Raw genomic sequence first — 19,450 nt, 5'->3', positions numbered from 1 at the left:
TAACTCAAATGCCCATTATTCACCGAACACATCTCGTGTTTTTTTGTTTTAGGTATTTATATTAACTATGTGCTACGAAAGAAGATAAAATTCCAATAAAATTAGGGAGATTTTATGCATAGCGGATAGATTCAAAATGCCATTCTTTCGTAGTACGATGGAGCTAATAATATATTTTCAACATCATGGTTGAGGAGACAACTTTCCAATTTATTCATTAGAAATCACACGGAGACCAGTAAAATGGATGTAAAGTATATTGATTGGTAGTGGGATGTTGACGACTATGATATAGGGGAGATCTTAGGAGAATAATGAAGGGGCAGGAATAGGATAGGGATGTTGGACGAAATGAAGGGATGGAGGAAGTGTATGGAGTTGAAGAGGCGTATTGTAGAGTAGGTTGTAGGTTGTGTTTTGTTGGGAGAGGCAAGAGAATTATTTGGTAACATGTGTCCATCCAAAACCTACCTAAACCGGTGGATTACCTATCATTAACTATATCTTCTTAGGGATAACAATAAATACAAGGATTTATGGCGTTTCTCCGCTTGTTTTCTGTTCGAGTGCAACTCTCCTCTGTCGAATAGTTTGAGTTTATTGATTGTACTAGGGAAAGGGAATACTAAGTTTTCTATACTGTAGGGGATAAAAGAAAACACAAGATTCAATGCCAATACTGAATTGATTGTGTATGTAGCAAAATTTCAATCAGTATGTTAAAAAGCAGTGTAAATGGGAAATATTCTTGACGTATTTCAACATATTTCACGTTCAAATATTTTAGTATATGAATGAACAAAAACATTTTTCCTTAGAGAGAACCTTTCTATATCTCTGAGGAACGGGGAATCTGAAGTTATAATTGTCAAATTGGATGATCACGTCACATTTCAACATATATCTTCCTTATTATTTTTATTTTACAATTCTTTGATGCGTAATATAAGGAGGTTTATTTCCTCTACCATTCAGTAACTTAGTTTTCTTATGTATATATAAAAAATATTCATAATATTTTGAGATGACTGATTTCTATAACATCAACATCAAACAGGAGTTAATGTGCGGTCTTTCTTTGCTCAATTCTCCGATCACTTGCAAAAATAAATACTATCACAGCCTAAAATAATAACCACATTTACAGAAAAAGGGTGTTGTATTGATGTTAGATCAATTCCGAACTATATAATTGTAAATGAAACACGCTTTTGAGATGTGAGCATCGAGAAGAATTGAGAAAATTTGTGGAAAAGCTAAGAAGGCCAAGATGATGCTACGATGACGTTGGACGGAGAGATAAATATGCTGGAGGATTCGCAAAAATGACAAACACAATGAGTGAAGGAAATATTTAAAGACACTTGGGATGTTAAAAAGGCGACGATGAAAAGAGAAATGCAAGTAAAAATGCGTGAGAAGGATAGGGGAAGGAAGGAATAATACAGGACACATGGGCAGCATTCGGGGCAAGGGGAAAGTTGAGAGAAAGTGAGATGTAAAATGTTGTCAGACAAACCGCAAGAATTTCTCACAATGTTCGGAAGATCATAGTCGATGTGGACAGTTAAAAAGTTTTAATAGATAGAATACCTTGAATGAATTAAATGAAACCTACTGGATGCGTGTAATCGTTTAAGGTTTCAATGCGACCATTAAAGAACTGAAGCAACCCTTCCGTGAGTTGCAAGAAGAGACACGGAGGGGGTTGGATGTGTGGGACGTTGAAGGGAGGTGAGGCGCCCGCGGATGTGGAAATTACTCGGGCGGGCGACGCGAGAGGGAGTGGGAGGGGAGTGCGGCGAAAACAGAGCGCACTTCCTGCCTTATTTATTATATCGCTCCTCCCAGAGAGGTGAGGATGGGATAATTGAAGAGGGCAGGCACCCCGCCCTCCTCCCATCGAGACGGCCGAGTTCATCTTCCCGTGGTCCTACCAAGCGGTGCCCACCGCTTTTAAAAGAGAAGTGATTAAGTGGGAAGGGGGCAGGGAGGGTTGGCTTGGATGAGGAGGAGAGGCGGAGGGTGGCGGCGGAGAGGATTCGTGCCCTGGATGCTGTGCGGCTGAGAGCAATGACGTCGTTTCACACCCTCTCATCCCCCTCCGTCCCCGCGGGGGATGATTTTATTTATTTCAAAGGGCCGAGGGAAAGAATATTCAAAGCAATACGCGGCGGGTGGCGTGGATGGGCAAAATTGTGGGTTCGCCTACGCATGCGTGTGAAGTTATGCAATTATAAACGGATTTGGAGCCAAGAGTCCACAAATTCGATATAGTGGCCCTCATTTTTCTCTCCTTTTCCCCAATGATATGTGACTTAAGGCTGGGATAGGCAAACTGATAGTCCTAGGAAATGTCTCAAGTAGTTAAAAATAATCTCAAGCAGATTACTTTCCCTTTACTTACGGATTCCTTAATTTGAAAAACAACGATAACTTGCTATGAATTATTAGCTGACAAAAACTCATCATATGCTCTGGAAAAAGGTAATCCTAGCGATTCAACAAATATTTTTTTATTATACCCAATCGTTGTGTCTATTTTTCGCGCATGTTATGCCATTCATAAATAACGCTCATTGTAGTTGAATAAGCAACGATCACCATGATTTTGTATAGGATCCACTTAAATCACCCAAATTATATATTTTTCGTACTAATTACTACAAAAATGGAATGAATATTCGTGGTTGTACATTTTCTCATAACCATGGGATATTATTAATTTTATAAATAGTCTTTACGCTCAATTTCCAATTGCAAATTCAACGATTATTTTCATTTACAGAGGCATCACCTGCACTCCATTTGTCACGGACGTGGTTTTGGAGTAATATGTAAGCATCCAGTTTCCAGGTAAACAATGAAGTCAATTTTTTTATTTCAAGTTAGCAAATCCAATTTCCAAAGATTAGGTATTATCATGAGTCAGGTATTATCATTTAAGTGAAGAAAGATACGTATAAACATTGTAATGAAACATTTATGCAGTTAATGAGAGTAAATATCATAAATGGAGTAGTATTATATTATTTTCTTATTTAGGTTAAAAAATTTAAGCATTGAACGTTGCGCAGCTGTTTTTAATTCACTGCTGATTTAACAATGAAGGAGTATTTTTTAAATGATCTAAATGAGCAGAGATAGTTTTGGTTTGAAAGGTTTGCAAGGTGTATGTGTGTCGGAAGGAAAACTTTTAGGAATATTATTTTATTAATGCCACTGAAGGACACTGACTTTTTTCGGTTTTAACCCTAGCATCTTTGCAATGTAAATCACGTATCTATGATGTCGGTTCTGTATTTTTGTTCAATATATCATTCCTCATGTTTAAGAGAAAACGTAGTCATAGAATGTCATCCGTCTGCTATTAAACCGTTTACTATTCCAATTAATTAAATGAGGTTGTCGTAAAGAGAATGTCGCCAAACACTTTTGAAAATATATTTTCATACCAATTTCTAACGCAGGATTAAATCCGGACGGGAACGTAGAGATAACAAAATAAATGATTTTATTCCCAGCAATGATAACACATTTTCCCCTCAGCGTTGTAACTAAGTGGTTAAACCAAAGTAAAATCAGGTGAGTGGACGTAAAAACAGGACTAGAGGCTTCATTTGGGACTCAATTCATAGCAAAAAGAGGGCCATTTGACATAACCTCGAGAACATCTTGGTGTTTTTAATTCTTCGGAAAGGCAAGATTAAATTTGGTGAGTCCTTTTTACGATCCATTTTAATTTTGAGGTAAATCCGAATGATTAAGAGAGTGGGTGAAATTTAAGAGCTCTCGTATTTTAAATATCACATCCGTACCTAATTCCCACCGACGGTATGGAGTTCATGTCAAAGGGAAATGCTGGTCGGATATTTCCCCTTCCTTTCACTCCGTAACCGCGAGACAACGGTTACGAGGTAGGAGACTTGGAAATTGTAGCGAAGGTGCAGTCCACGCCCAAAGTAGATTAAGAACGGGTTTTACGAAGAAATAAGGTACTGTAAATAAATACTTCACGAACAAATCCATCAGGATATCACAGGATTGAATAACAAACCAATCACCTATTATTTCTCAATCATCCCATTAGTAAATATAATGCTTCCAGCAATCAATACCATGACCACTACTACACCGTCACTCACATAAAAGTCGTCCCAGAATCGACAAGCAGAGTTAAGGGGAGAACTCTGGTGTTGGCGCATAAATATTTTGCTCAAAGGTCTTTTGAATCGCCTTGACTAAACCATTCGTACTCACTACAAAATCACTCACAGTAGGATTAAATTTTCGAAGGTACGACTACCTTTTTTTAATTTATTCTAAGTAATTATAAGAAAATAAAAAATAAATTAAAAATAAATAAAGTTTAATTTGATAAAATGATAGATTGATCTCCCATGAGTGTAATTTTGTACTCGGAAGGTATCTTTTTATGTTAAGAATGCTCAATTACTTGACAGTGGTTGCGATATATCAACTGAAAATTCTGGCTATATATTTTCTGTAAGGCACATGCATGTTTAAGTTTTTTTAATTTTTTATTTGCTTCGCCCATGAGAAAATAAAATATTTTCGGACTGAATACGTAAGAGGTGAGAGTGAAAAAGCACTCGCTATAATGTGCTGCTTCACGTGTGATCTACGTAGTTCACGTATGCACGGTGTGAGTCTGAAAAGGGACATCAGGTCATCAGACAAATGAGTAGGATAACAAGTCAAATATATTTACGCTTCTTATTTCGAACCACCACGAGGGTGTGTGTCAGGGGCTGATAGCTCACCAGTCATTAGAGTAAATAATGAGTCACGTTTAGTAAATTGTTGCTTACTTAAATATTTGAACTATTCTAAACCACTTAATATGCACGTATAAATGGCAAAAAATGTCTACAATGAGTTTACCTCCGTAAGCTCTGAAAGGGGAAACTACAACGGGTAGTAAATTGACTTATATCTTTGAGAAACCGGCTCTTGGTCTCGCTATTCCGATACGAGTTCGAGAATACTGAAAGTTCATCTCGAATGTGGTCGGCGGTGTATTTCCATTATTCGGATACTTTCTGGGATCTGAGCACAGGGAGTGAGACCGAGGAAGAAAAGCCACGAGAGGGGAAAAGAGGAACAACACTCCGGGTCGGGAAAGAGAGCTCCACTCCACATCTCGACGGAAGATGAAGAAATGAGTGCACGCTAGGGAATTTTGGAGATGAGGAAAGGAGGAGGATGGGGGAGGGGGGGAGAGTAGTTGTGCGGGGGCCCGAGGTGACGGGAGGTTGGGGGAGGGGTCGTGGTTCGGGGGATTAAGACGGCGAGGGTGCGGGAGTTACAAAATTGGAGAGTGAGTCGGACAAGATTGGCGAAGAGGGAAGGAAGGAAAAGGATCGAGGGAGAGGAGAGGAGAGACGGGAGGCGTGCAAGGAGCAGGTGGGATGAAACCCTCGGCCTCTCGTAGACGGGGATTTGATGGCCAGGCTCGCCGTGGGGGGGGGGAGAAGTATCCTTGGGAGGCAGAAGGAGGAGGATGGGAAGGCGATTGGGGGAGGGGAAGGGATGACAGCGGTGCAGAAGGATGCCTTCCCACTGCAGAATCCAATACTTCCATCCATGCCCACTTCTCATTTGGCCAAAGGTACTTTTGCCTTTATATGTATCTTGCAACTACGTATGCGTTGAATAAATGACAATTAAGGAAAACAAATAGCAAGTGTTAGGTACCTTGAAAGATTCAGTTACCTTAAAATTGAAGTCTACGACTCATTTTCGGCTTGCAAAGTTTCTTGTGTGGACAACAAAGATTTGAATATTATTCTTGATGATTATTATTAGTATAAATAGTGTACTAGCATGAAGTAGTTTTCCGTAGACTTTGGGAGTACACACTACGGAACTCTTAAGTCATGACAGAAAATTCTTCGACTGCTTACTACATATTAAAATACCACATTTTTGAGCTCAGCATAATTTGTATCTAACTTCATCAGAATTATATATTATTTTCCTCCCTCCATCTTGCTTTTCCAGCATTCTCCCCTCTATCAATATCTTCGTCATGCCTTGCAGAACCTCCTGTGCGCAATTCTCTTGCCTTCTTAAAATTTCTACCGAAAACGTTATTTCTTTTCCCATGACGCCTAGAACTTAATTTTTGGTTTTAAATTCCGTCTTTTTTGTTTTACTAATTATTTTCTAGACCCAAATCTCAAAGGCCTTAAATCTAAGTTCATCCTCCAGCCCCAACCATCAGGTTTCTGAACTATACAGCAATATACTTCATAATAATACTTATATTATTTTTAATTAAAGAAAACGAAATTATAAGTAACTTACTACTATGGAAAAATAATTGCCAGTGTAGAAAAGTCTAAATTTCTATTAAAAAATGGTAGTATCTTAAAATTTTCAAATAAGTGTACTATAAAACTTAATTTCACGTCTAGTAGAACCGTTTGAATAAGCAGAGAAAAGAGGCCAACATGAGGCCAGAGGGTCGCCCTTGTGAGGGTAGAATTGATGATTTTTTCTCGGGCGAACTGCTGGGAAGCAAGAATATAAAACTGAATATTCAAGATGAGTAATCATGTCGCACAACATAATAGCAAGCAAAAAAATACAACCTTAAAAATAAAATGAAGTACCGAATATGAAACGTGAAAAATAAATAATAATTGGTGGCAAATATAGTCTTTACTACGAAAACTATGCATCAAATTGTAAAAGAACAAAAACTTTGTATTTTACGCGATGTAAAAGAAAATATTTAACCTAAGTTTTTTTTATCGAAACACAAATTATTTCCCCAGAGAACAATTGTGTCTATATTTCAAAAGAAGAAATTCAGTTTCTGACGCGCTATTCTAGTCTTCTTGTGAAAATGCCTCTTTATTATAAAGTAGGTGAAAACTAATTTCAAAGCAGTTAGAGAAACCATGTTAGATGGTGGAAAAACTACGGGGCTCATCCAAATTTGTATTAAGGTTCATTGCACCCTCTGAAACTGCGAGAAGTAATATGACCAACGGATGAATTATATTTCTTAATTTAACAGAAACACGATCGAGTTCCCGGCGGAGCTCCTTCCCACTCCGAATCCCAGACCCGTGAATCCCCCTTCTCCTCCGCATTCGCTCTGCCCTGAACATGCGACTCCTCCTTCATGTTCCCCACTAACCTTTGGCATCCAGCGCCGAGTGTACAATCGGGACCACCGCCCTCATCTCATCTCTCCCGCACGTCCAAGACCGCTCCTCCTCACTTCGCTCCTTAAACCCCCCCCTCTCCACCCTCCCAAACCCACCCGCTCTCCCCCAAGGGTCCCCTCTTGGCTCTCTTCCTCTCAAAACAATCCTATCACTATCACCCCCGGCCCACACCCGTCAGATAACGCACCGCCATCCCCAGTCCCCCCTCACCCTAGGCCGCACGCACACGCCTGCTTTCCTCCCCTCCTCCACGCTTGTCCTCCTCCCCGAGGATCAGGTGGAAAAAGGGTCTCTCTCTCTCGCTTTCTCCATCCAGCTCCCCCATGTGCGGCAGGAGGGACGAGAGGGGAGGTGTGGGTGGATTCCGATCCCGGGGACAGTCTTAAGCCAACCGGTCACATAAACTAAACCCAATTCTCTCCCCTCCAGTCCACCCGCGGCAGTTCCCTGCTCGGATGATGCCTCTGGAGTCTTCTCCTCCGGAGGAGCTATACAGGAGTCTGATTATCCACTCTCTTCCGATTCCGGGTAGCGTAGCCTCCCAACAAGCTAAGGAAGGCTTCCATTTTGTCGCATATTGCACGCAGGAATCGATTGCAGAATGATTGGAATCTCGTCACCGTTTTTGAAATCTCGTGCGAAAATTCTATGCTTGTTCTCACGAAACATATAATGTCTGAATAATAGCATCCAAATTTCAAATTTAGCATCGAATTATTTTCTGTGATGTAGATATATATTGTTCATTTTGATTCACTTACTCTATTGAATTAGTTTTGGGAGTTTTAAGAATAAGTGTAAAGCAGTCACTGGGTGATTAAGTTTAGTTGTCAGTGATTATTATACTATTTTACTTATTGAAAGTATTGTCCTGTACGTGATGAGGATGGCGTGAAAAGCTTTATTGAAAACGTAAATAATGTGTTTACAGTGCGTGATTTTGAGCGGAATATGAAGTTGAAGAGTGCGTGACGATGGGCGGAGCGTTGCGATGGGCGGTGCGTTTCACGATAGCCTCACTTTAAGAACCTATGTTAAGAAACCAAAGGTTCTTACCCTCGACGGTACTTTGCTAAAAAATTCCTGGTATTCTTCATTGAACTCTTAAAACGCAACTATTTATCGAGAAGATAATTCGTTTCCCTTTTAAAAACAGTTGCGGGTCGAATCGATATTCCAATAAAGGCTCTACCAATGAGTTATTTTTAAATTTTACAGGACCCTTCTGAAGCTTGTGTAAGAAGAACTGCAGGCATGTGTTTCATATTATGTTCTCGGAACTCGGTACCACGCGGTTTATAATATCTTTATAAGCATTACAAATGAAAGGCAACAAGGTTGATAACATACTTCCAGACTGAAATTTAAAAATCGATATTCCAATAAGGGCGGATACGTATATTGGTAGAATTTGTAATGACGTTATAAACTATTTTACTGAGAACATGAAAAAATACCACCAACGACAGATAGAGACTCTTCATAAAATGGTATGTATTGTTAAAGTCTTATAAATTATTCCATTACTATCAAAATACTTCATTGTGGTTGAATTTTCGAACGAATTTTATCACTCTACCTCCTTTTCGAGTGGTGAGCAATTCTAGCATCGAGGGGGTTGGGGTTGGCGTAGCCATCTTACTGCTGACAGCTGTGGATCGCATTCACTAACTTGCTGGATCGAGCCACGTTGAGGCCCGAAATTTCACATCAAAGACTTTTATGTGGCTCCTTTGCGATGTTCGCCACGTCTTTTGTTTTCAGTCGAAGCGAATTACACATTACAGATGAGAGCACCTTCGACCGAAATCTCGACTTTGACGCAAAGAAAGCGGAAAAGGCACGCGCTCCTTCCGAACGCCATGGAGACGAAATGGGTGCTCCCTTCCTTTGGGTTGGTTTACGGTTTTCCCTCATTCACTCCAAGTGCATCGTAAAAGTGAGATAAAAGCGACGTGGTCTCACTTTTCCCTCGCTTCTCTTGCCCTACAGCCTTTAGATAGATCGTTTGTCACCAGTTTGCAATAAAACAAATATCAAATAGACTCGACAGCAAACCGTAATACTCCACTCACGGCACTAGTTTTGGTTAGACCCCAAGGTTTCAATAGTGAATATAGATGAGTCAATTTAATAAAATTCTCTAACCATCTGAGAGAAGTTTTCTCAAGTTAATTGTAAAATGAAAATATTAAAAATATAGTGAGCCCCGGTGGGAAACAACCTTGAATGAGTAATGGATACCAAAATTTAACCTAAAATTTATTGAAATTTTCATCAAAAATAATACTAATGGAATAATATTCTTATATTATTAGGTACTCGTATGCTATACACATATATATTCCCACGATAGGTCTATTCGTAGTTTATAGCGTTTTTGTTGAAAATGCTATAAAGTGATCATAACCTGGCGAGAGGTTAAAGGGGAAAACTTTCTGTGGTTCCAGTTGCATAAGAATCCATTCTAGGAGGAAAATATTTTTGTCCGATGTTTACAAATAATTTGAGGAACGTTTGAGAAATAGGTTCAACAGCCTAAAGTAAAAAAAGAAATATACCGTGCCAAAGAGCTTGTTGAATATGTTACAAGAGATCATTTACGACGTTGACACGAGATAATATAATGCAACACATAGAGTTAATAAGCAGCAATGCGACGGATAAAATTTGTTAAATATTTATCAGGAAATGAGTAAAATTAAATTATTTGGTTTACTTGTTTCTAAAGTTCCTACAGCCAATATGACCTTCTCAAGAATAAATAGTTCAAGATAAGTTCTCAATAACGTATATTTACTACAAAATAAATGCAAACGGCTTCGTAATATTTTACTCACTCGTACAAATGAAGCCAGTCAGGAAAAGATAATGTTACCTCTGCTGCAGAAGATTACTCACCTGCGAGAAGAAAGAAAAATGAACAATTAGTGGCAAATTCTAGTGAAAATAGATAAATGTTCTTATATAATTGTTATCAACATGTTTTTAATTTCGTTAGGCCATGTAAATAATGGAGAAATTGTCGACAAATAGTAGACAATTATGTAAGGCCGATAACTACAAATGATAGATCAAAAATATGCCGCAGTGGAATGAAAAAGAATTGACCTGTGAGCGGTCTTTGATGTCTTCTGAGTGGAGAGATTGGATTTCGCATTTTCACCAGCTGAATATCATTGTAATCTTATTTTTATGAAGTACCCAACAGCTGTATTTATTTGGCTAAGTGGATAGCGCTGCCTTTTCCCCACGTCCGCCTCGGATTAGTCTGCGATATCGAGGCCTTTTACGTCTTTTGGCGCATTTTTACTTATGAGCCAATGGAATTCACGATTTGATCCTTAACGCTTCTCTGAAACCGACTACGCATAATTTGGACCTTGCCCACCTCGATGGCATGATGCCGAGGATTCGAGAGGGACAAATGGGATATTGCTATCCGAGTTTTTGCACTGTTGTCCAGTTAAGAACTGTTCACTAAGTCACACCAGGGTTTTCAGTTTGCATATTTTATATAGAACTCATTAGTAACGAATGGGAATAAATAATAACTTCACTTGACGGAAACTGTTCCCTGTCGATGTCAAAGAAGGATATCGGAATCTTTGAATTACGCTTATGAAGTTCTCCGCGTAGATGCCTAGTTTTTCCAAATGTCCAAGCAATAAAAATCTTTTTATAGATATGAAAATTTTTATAAAAATATCATTGAGGTTTTTATCTGCAACACTAAGGTGCAATGAACTTTTGGTGAAGAAATTGTGCTAATATGGTTTAATTCAAACGCTCACTTTCCAGAATATGATCAAAGGTTTGCCACAGTAAATGTTTGCAAACTTGATAACAAATAATTTTTACCCTCTTTCTTCAACTTACTATCCAATAGGTATATTGTGAACAGTAAAAGGAAAACTAATTATATAGTTTCGTCAGGCTCTGAGGATAAGAGAGATACGGGCTATTGCGCTAAGTTACTACAGGAAAGATATACGATTATGTTATGTCAAAACTTAGGAATTCTTGAAGAAACGTTCCCAAGCATCACGTGTATAAGTGGAACGGAAGGAAAAAATCCAATGCTTCAAAAGGTCAACACCGATATAAATCAATCGATCCTGTATATACACTTACATGTATATATACACACACACACACATATATATATATATATATATATATATATATATATATATATATATATATGTACACATACCAATATGTATCGATAAATCACGTGCGTCGATATATTGTTGACACTCGTGGCACGCTCCCGTGGCACAGATACGATCTCTCTCTCTCTCTCTCTTGGAAGGGAAAGTGAAGTCCTCCCTCCCTCTTGCCATTCCCCTTCTGCGGGATGGGGTTTCAGGGGTCGACTCTTTGGTCTTTCCAATCACGTAGGCACACGTGAGGAGAGGAGGAAAGAGGAAAGAAGAGAGAGAGAGGCAGAAATAAAGAAGAAAAAACGTCTCCACTCCTTTTATTTTTTCAAGAGGAAGGTTGATCGGAGACCTGGGGTTTACCGGGGGTTGAAAAGGGACTTGGAAATTGTAGCCTTTGTCAGGGGATGGCAGAGAAGTAGAAGGGAGTGATGGAGTGCTCGAGGAGAGGTAGAGAGAAAGAGAAAGAGATAGAGAGAGAATAATGAGGGAAAAGATTGGGCGTTACCATATTGCATGGCCATAATTTTTCTTCGCCGATTTATATGCTACTGAAACAAAAAATATCGACAACTAATTTCTTAGGATAGCATCAATAACGTGTGTGTAGATTGAGTAACAAACTATTTTGTATTAAAAAGTTTTGATTCCTAAAAACTTGAGAGATTTAAAAGAACTGTAAGTTCATTGATGGAACAAATGTCAATCAGTTTTAGCAGACATATAGTGCTTATTATTTGACCAACAAAACAATAAAATTTAAGATTCAATCGTTCAATATGGATTGCTTTGCGATATTTGCTGAAAATTATTGTAATATTATTAATTGAATCCACCAAACTGGAGATTTATAATTGTAGAAAAACTTAGTCGTTTATTTTGTACAAAAGGCTTCGAAAGAATAAAATGGTACGGGAGTGGACTTAAGACTTTTACAGCAACGTATGGGGATTTTTCCTCTGTAAAAATGTGACAGAGTGTATTAACTGGAAAACACTATATGGCTCTAACGGTTATATCGCATCAGAGAAAATTAAACAGAGGCCAGCCAGCACTTTCTTACGAACGTCATTTAGATAGCATCTGAAACTAGGTATTATGAGAGACATTTGACATCAGAGTAAATTTATCAAATCTCGCTGTTTTGCAAGGTGACTGTCAATCTTCTTTTATTAATAATACAATTTATTTCGTTTATATTTAATTATTAATTGCATTTCTTCAAAAGCACGTTTGAAGTTTTCTTAAACTACAGCTTTGCCACGGCAAGTCCTAACGGTGCAAAACATGTCTATAACCCTTGAAAATTGGTACACTACTAATTTCCATTATCATATATTTTCTTATATAGTTGGTTTCATATGAATAATAATGTAATATGTGAAGAAGGGAATCCGAATCACTACGACTACTACGTAAACATTTACATGTGGAGTATACGTTGTTAACATTTGTGTATGCAACTACCACTTTTGCATTAAAAACCCAAGTTGCCCTAAGAGACTATTTTTTGTTAAAGTATCTAAATTAAACAAAGAATCTTTGTGCAACGCCCGGGTATACCTTCGGATATTTTCTTTCATTTTTTTTCTCTCTCAGTTTTACATCAGGATGATGTATAGCGAGAATTTACTGATTCACCCGCCAAAGGACGTATCATTCCGCCTCAGTACGAAATGGAAGGAGAAATTCGTAGAACCATTGGCCGAAGTGAAGTGGAGGGAGAGGATTCGAGCGGTGAAAGGTTTGTTTTACACTCCCGCGTTTCAGAATAAAGGATACTCTTAAGCCGGCTTCAGATGACATGGCAAATGCCTGCCAACTTAGGAGATTAGTAAGGTGGATGGCTATATCGGTCGGACGAAGCATATATGTTCAATAGCTAATCACAAATACTGTCATTGGACGTTATTCGTCCGGAGGGCGGTACACTGATCATTAAAAGGAAGCAGTCAACCATTCTGTTCCCTTCCAGATGACAGAGCCCCTTTTGCCTATAAACTCACTGGGCAGGTTTGACACTGTGCATAAATGTAGGAACAGATCACTGCTTTATTATCGATAACATCTCTTGATTTAAAAAAAAAACATTCATTTTTGTGATGCTAAAATATTAAAATATGATTTGTTAACATTTATATTGTAACTGCTCGAATGAGAATTAAAATATGATCCCAAGAATTCAACCACAATGGATATTATCCCGCGAAAATTAAAAATAAAACATGAATTTGATCGATAATATTTTTACGACTTCAATCTGAATTTTTAACGCAGAAAATTGGATTTCTCAGAATTTCGCGAGGAATTTCTTTTAGCACAATTCCAAAAACTGATGCAACCCACCACATTTGGTCGAACGTTGGCTCACATCCATCACCGGAACGCGTGTTCATTGCAACGACGGATGACGGCTGCTGACTTTGCGTGGATACTAAAGTTGACAACTGTTCACAAATGCCTACCTTTCCCCAATATTGGCCCTCGCGCCCAACCACCAAACTCGACAGACATTTGCCATGTCGCCCCCGGGGCCTATTCTCTGGGAAAGGGGTGGGGAGGAGGTGTGGGGCGGCGAATCTAGCCGATGTTAGGGTGTGGCCGTAGAAAATGAAGACGAATTCCGCGACAATGCACGACGTGAGAGGGGGATTCAAGGAAGAAGAGCGATACGTTTCCGCTGGAGGCAGAGGCAGCTTCATTCAACAGAAAATGGAAGTCGGCGTGCAGGGAGTGTAAAATGTTTGCGCCCTGTGACACGTGCAATCTCAATCTCTTTCAGGGGAATAAATTGAGGAAATAAAAAAGAAAGTATTGGTCATTGTTTGTATTTTCTTCGGGCTCTTTTCACTCTCTCATTTCTTAAGGATTGAAGAAGAGCATCATCATAAGGAAGGTTTTTTGTAGTAGAGTTAAAATTTCAGAAACTATTTTTCACATCCCTGTAGAAATCAATTTTCAGTCCCTTCCGGATTCGTATTTGGATGTTACGAGAAGAGCTCTCCAAGCTAAGTACTCTTTTCATCGGATAAGACTTAGATATCTGGGAGTCTTTCGTGCATAAAAGATTGATGTCCGCGAGAGTTTTACTATATCACTCAAGTGTCTCTTTGGATTCATCCGTTGCAATAGTTACCCATACATAAGTGCTATGAGTCTTAGCACAAGAATGTATCATATATAAAATACTCCTCCTTGAGATAATAAACTATAACTAACTACATTGTGATAAAATCGGCAAGGGTAATTGCAATTTTTAATAATTGCTCACTTGTTAATTTAACATTAACCACTTTTCTCTAACAATTACCTATAAACTCATTTATAATATCTTTGTTTCTGCACTCGAAAGGGAATTGTGAATTATTTTATAGCAGCTTTGCTCCTAATGCATTAACAACATCTATCCTCCAACCCTGGCTTAGTAAAGAAACAGGAAATGAGCATATTTTAGAAAATTAATGCTTGCAGTCGAAATCCCCCAGGAGTCAGTTCGACACAATAATTATCAACCTACAAGATAGGGATTGCGCATTATTATATGTATATATATATATATATATATATATATATATATATATATATAACGATTGTGTCAGCCCATTATATATATATATATATATTATTTGATATCCCACGCAGCTAAAGTTGCTCTTAGGATCATAAACAAAAGGATAGAGAGTAGGGCAAATGATTACTTAGGGGATGATCAGTTTGGGTTCAGGAAGGGGAGAGGTACGCGTGATGCCAATGCAGTAATGAGATTATTAATCGAGATGAATATAGAACACAACCAGGAGGTATTTGCCTGTTTCGTATATTTCGAAAAATCGTTCGATAGAGTGAATTGGGAAAAAATAATGAGTATATTGCAGAAAATAGGAATAGATTGGAGGGAAAGGAGGCTAATCTGCAATCTGTACATGTCTCAGACTGCTCAGGTGCGAGTGGGGAACCGGGAGTCCGGTTGGGCAGTGTTAGGAAGAGGTGTAAGGCAGGGTTGCCCATTATCACCGTTGCTGTTCAACCTGTATGCAGAGGAAATGATTAAAGAGACATGGGAAGAACTGGAGGTAGGAATGAAAGTGGGCGGGGAATTCGTTAAATCAGTTAGGTTTGCTGATGACCAAGCTTTAGTTTGTCAGTCAGCCAAGGGTTTGCAAGCATTGCTTAGTGAATTGGAAATTCAGTGCGACAGGTATGGGATGAGAATTAATATTAGTAAAACAAAGGTTATGCAATTCTCTAGAAAGAAAAAGGCTAAGCGAAACATTAAAATAGGAGGGCAAAAACTAGAGCAGGTAGAACAGTTTACGTATCTCGGATATGTTTTGGACCAACACGGTCAAAGTAGTAGGGTCGTAAGGAGAAGAATTGCGCTAGGCAAAGAGACTTTCACAAGGAGGAGGGAGTTGATGACGGGGACGTTGAAAAAGGACATTAAGAAAAGACTCGTAAAAACTTTAATATGGAGCGTAGCTATGAACGGCGCGGAAACGTGGTCATTGAAACAGGAGGATAGACGTAGACTGGAGGCTTTTGAAATGTGGGTGTGGAGAAGAATGGAGAAGGTGAAATGGACAGAGAAGAAAACAAACGAGGAAGTACTTGGTATGGTGGGCGAAGAGAGGGGTTTGTTGGAAGCAATCCTGTGGAGGCAGGGAAAGTGGCTGAAGGGGGTATTGACTGGCAGCGGGATGTTGAAGACTGTAATTGAGGGGAGAATGTTAGGCTAACGAGGAAAGGGAAGGAACAGGATAGGGATGTTGGACGGGATGAAGGGAGGAAGAAAGTACTCAGAGCTAAAGAGGGACCTGATGTAGAGTAGGATGTTGTGTTTTGCTAGGGGTCACAAATTATTGAATTAGTAATTATGTCCATCCAAAAACCTACTTAACCTAACTTAATATATATATATATATATATATATATATATATATATATATATATATATATATATATATATATATATATACAGAAACAGATATAAGGAAAAGGGATAGGAACACATATAAAGGACGAACACAATAAAGGTGGGGAAGGCGGAATCGAACGGATCACAAGAGTAAAAATATTTCGATTCCGCCTTCCCCACCTTTATTGTGTTCGTCCTTTATATGTGTTCCTATCCCTTTTCCTTATATCTGTTTCTGTATATATGAGTATTTATTCGCCGTTTGGCGGGATTTCGTGTTTGAATGTGTGTATATATATATATATATATATATATATATATATATATATATATATATATATATATATATTTGTAGGTTCCTCCACCTTCCCCCATTCATTTGAAAAACCCTTACCCTTTCCTCGTAGTGCTGCCCCCCCTGCTACCCAGGTGGTGTTTTTGGCGGCTCGCAGGGTATTGATGTAGATGTAGAAAATAGCAAGCCCATATTAACTCACCAAAATAATTTAAGACACTTAACACCATTTTCATACACACGTCATTCAGTTTTTTAAACTTTAAGTGGAAAATGGGCGTTTTGAAAGGTATTTTTGTGCCTAGCAGTGACAGTCCCATATGACGGACATCGAATGAGTTACCGCCGTGACGTCGGCAGCCACTTGAGGGATTTGAAGCCACGTGTCCTGCGGTGGCAATATCTTTTATCCTGATTGACTTGGCTGATTGTGGCGTTGCAAAAACGTATGCATGACAATGATACTAAAGGAATTAGAAAAGGAAAATCGAAATGCAAACTTATAAATAGCTCAAATTTTGGCATATTTATTTGCGAAGCAAACTAGATTTCCTGAAATCCATTCTTTCGGAGCATGAGTAATGCTTCCTAAGGCCATAAAAAAATTTTCCTTTATTCCCGGAAGTTGCAATATGGTAACATAGCCACTGACTTAGGTATTAAGTCTGTTCCAAAGGACGATTTATCCAAAAGACGTTTCAAATAGTTTAAAAGAGTTAATCGTAAATATATAGTTGCAGCGATATGTACATTTAACTTGAGTCATGAGAACCAGCAGAGCGATTCTTCCTCATCACGCAATTTCAGTTTTTGTGAAAATTTTGGCAACCTTTATTCTTTTCGAGAGTAAACAAAAAATCAACAAAAAACTGAATCGTAGTGAAATGGGCATGTCAGCATACAATTTAAAGTTGGACATAGTAATGTTAGTTTGAGTTTCATTATGAAAAAGTTGGGTATGGAAAGTTCGAGCATTATTATTATTATGATTATCGAGGCAAAAAATTTTAGTTTTGGCCTGGAATTAAAAAAAATCTCATTAAATTGTTTGAACCCAGGCAAAATGAAATTTTGATTCAGTTACAGGTTTTACTTTAATAATTTTTAATGAAAATTATTCGAAAAGGATAAGAATATAATGCAAATTTGTTTCTTTTACAGACTTAAGTGTAACAGAAAGTTTTTATTTTATTATATGTTTGTTGAGAATTAGGCAAGGTTTCAGCGGAAAGAGACAGTTGAATTAATTTTTCGTTTAGTCTTTAGAAAAAATAAAAAGTCAGTGAGTCAGCCATTAGATATCCTTGTCTTTGGATTTGCCTTAATCAAGAGTTATTTAGCTTAGATTATTGAATAGCTTTTGGAAATAATTGCCATATTATGAATGGTTTTGCAAGAGCTAGGGATAAGAAGAGGTGAAGGTGCCAGTGACCTTCCAAGCTACGCATTCCGAAGTAAATGACATAATTTACTTCTTTATGAATGATTTCAATTATTAGTTCTTCGCACACTTTAATTTAGTTTCTCGAATTGCGTCTAATTTAAAAAAAAAACCTTAATCACAACACTTTTTCTATTATTTATCGACGTATCTTTGCGACCAAATCGGAAATCTCTGCGATCGGATCGAAATAGTTGCGACAGCTGGCAACACGTCCGGGGGAAGTCATTTGTTTCCCGCCACGTCACGAGCTTCTAAAAAGTACTACTTCCTTTCCTGCTTAAAATATTTTTTAGTTAGTTTTGCACTCATTTTTCAAATGCAAAAATGTAAAACTGCACACGTAAGGAATATTAAACCATTAAAATTCATAAATTTGGAGACTTAGTACACTTCCCCATTGAGACTAGGACACTTGGTAGATTTAAATACACGAATATGACTACGACTTTTTATTCCGAAAAAAAAATATGGTCCTTCATGTTCCTTGCCGGAATTTCGCCGTAAATAATGCCAAATAGTCGTATCTTAAGGACCCTAACGATAACCCTACGCGCCATATCACTGAACTTTATGCGGCTCATATCTTTTACGTCCTTTTATTCCGGCCACTCAACTCCCTCCTTTCCCTCCCTCGACACTCCTCTCTCGCCCCAGCGCCACCGCCAGCACCCCCCACCTCCCACGGGGAATTCCCCGCCGCATCTCCACTTTACCGAGAGGGAAGAGAAAAGTGAAACGCCTACTTTTTATGGCTGAAGAGGAAAGAAGGCGTAATACCTGCGTGAAAGAAATGCATTTTATATTCCTTCATACCGTGGAAGATAATTAAAATATTATGGTCCGTGATTTACGTTTCATTAAATATTTATTGCATATTTATTATAATAGAAGGAACAGCGTACTTTCACATAGAATTTTACTGCTTAGTCTACGCGCATCACCGCAATTATATCGGTGTAGCAAATAGTCAACTTCTGTGGAAAATTACGTTGTTACTTGTGCCATCACGGATGTATACAACTTTAAAGAAGTGAGGCCTTAATCGATAGGCATTTTTCATACTTAATTCAGTTTAGGATCCTAGTGGTTTGTCAACTATTACTATCCAGTCCCCAAAGAAAAAAATACCGACTGAACGGCCTCCCCATTGAAGCAATTTGCCACAGTTAAGGGCAATACATTAAAGACTTAGGCCAACCACCAGCCGTTGAGCCCGAAGCGCATTTATAGGCCGCATTAAACTCACTTAGATGTCTATGTTGCCGAAAATACATAAGTTTGACCAAACACCAGTTGTCCAAATACCAGTTTCAAAGAATTCTGCTGAAAAATGTATTAAAAAAAGAAATCCAAATTCTTTCGCAATGCCACATTTTTATTTAAAAAAGCACTGGTAAAACCATACCGCAATAGTTTACTTCTGTATTACAA

The 19,450-nt window shown here is 38.3% G+C and overlaps 1 protein-coding gene across 1 annotated transcript in view; it reads right to left on the bottom strand.

The window, feature by feature from the left end:
* Positions 1-19,450, bottom strand: part of LOC139694129 (neuropilin and tolloid-like protein 2) — a gene marked incomplete at its 5' end in the record, with an annotated part of 437,533 nt that overhangs the window by 156,666 nt on the left and 261,417 nt on the right. The window lies entirely within an intron of this gene.

This window comes from Hetaerina americana, unplaced genomic scaffold, assembly GCF_022747635.1.
Source record: "Hetaerina americana unplaced genomic scaffold, ioHetAmer1.1.p SCAF_5, whole genome shotgun sequence".
NCBI lineage: Eukaryota > Metazoa > Arthropoda > Insecta > Odonata > Calopterygidae > Hetaerina > Hetaerina americana.
Note: the sequence above shows the minus strand (reverse complement) of the source record. Positions and strands in the feature narration are given on the sequence as shown.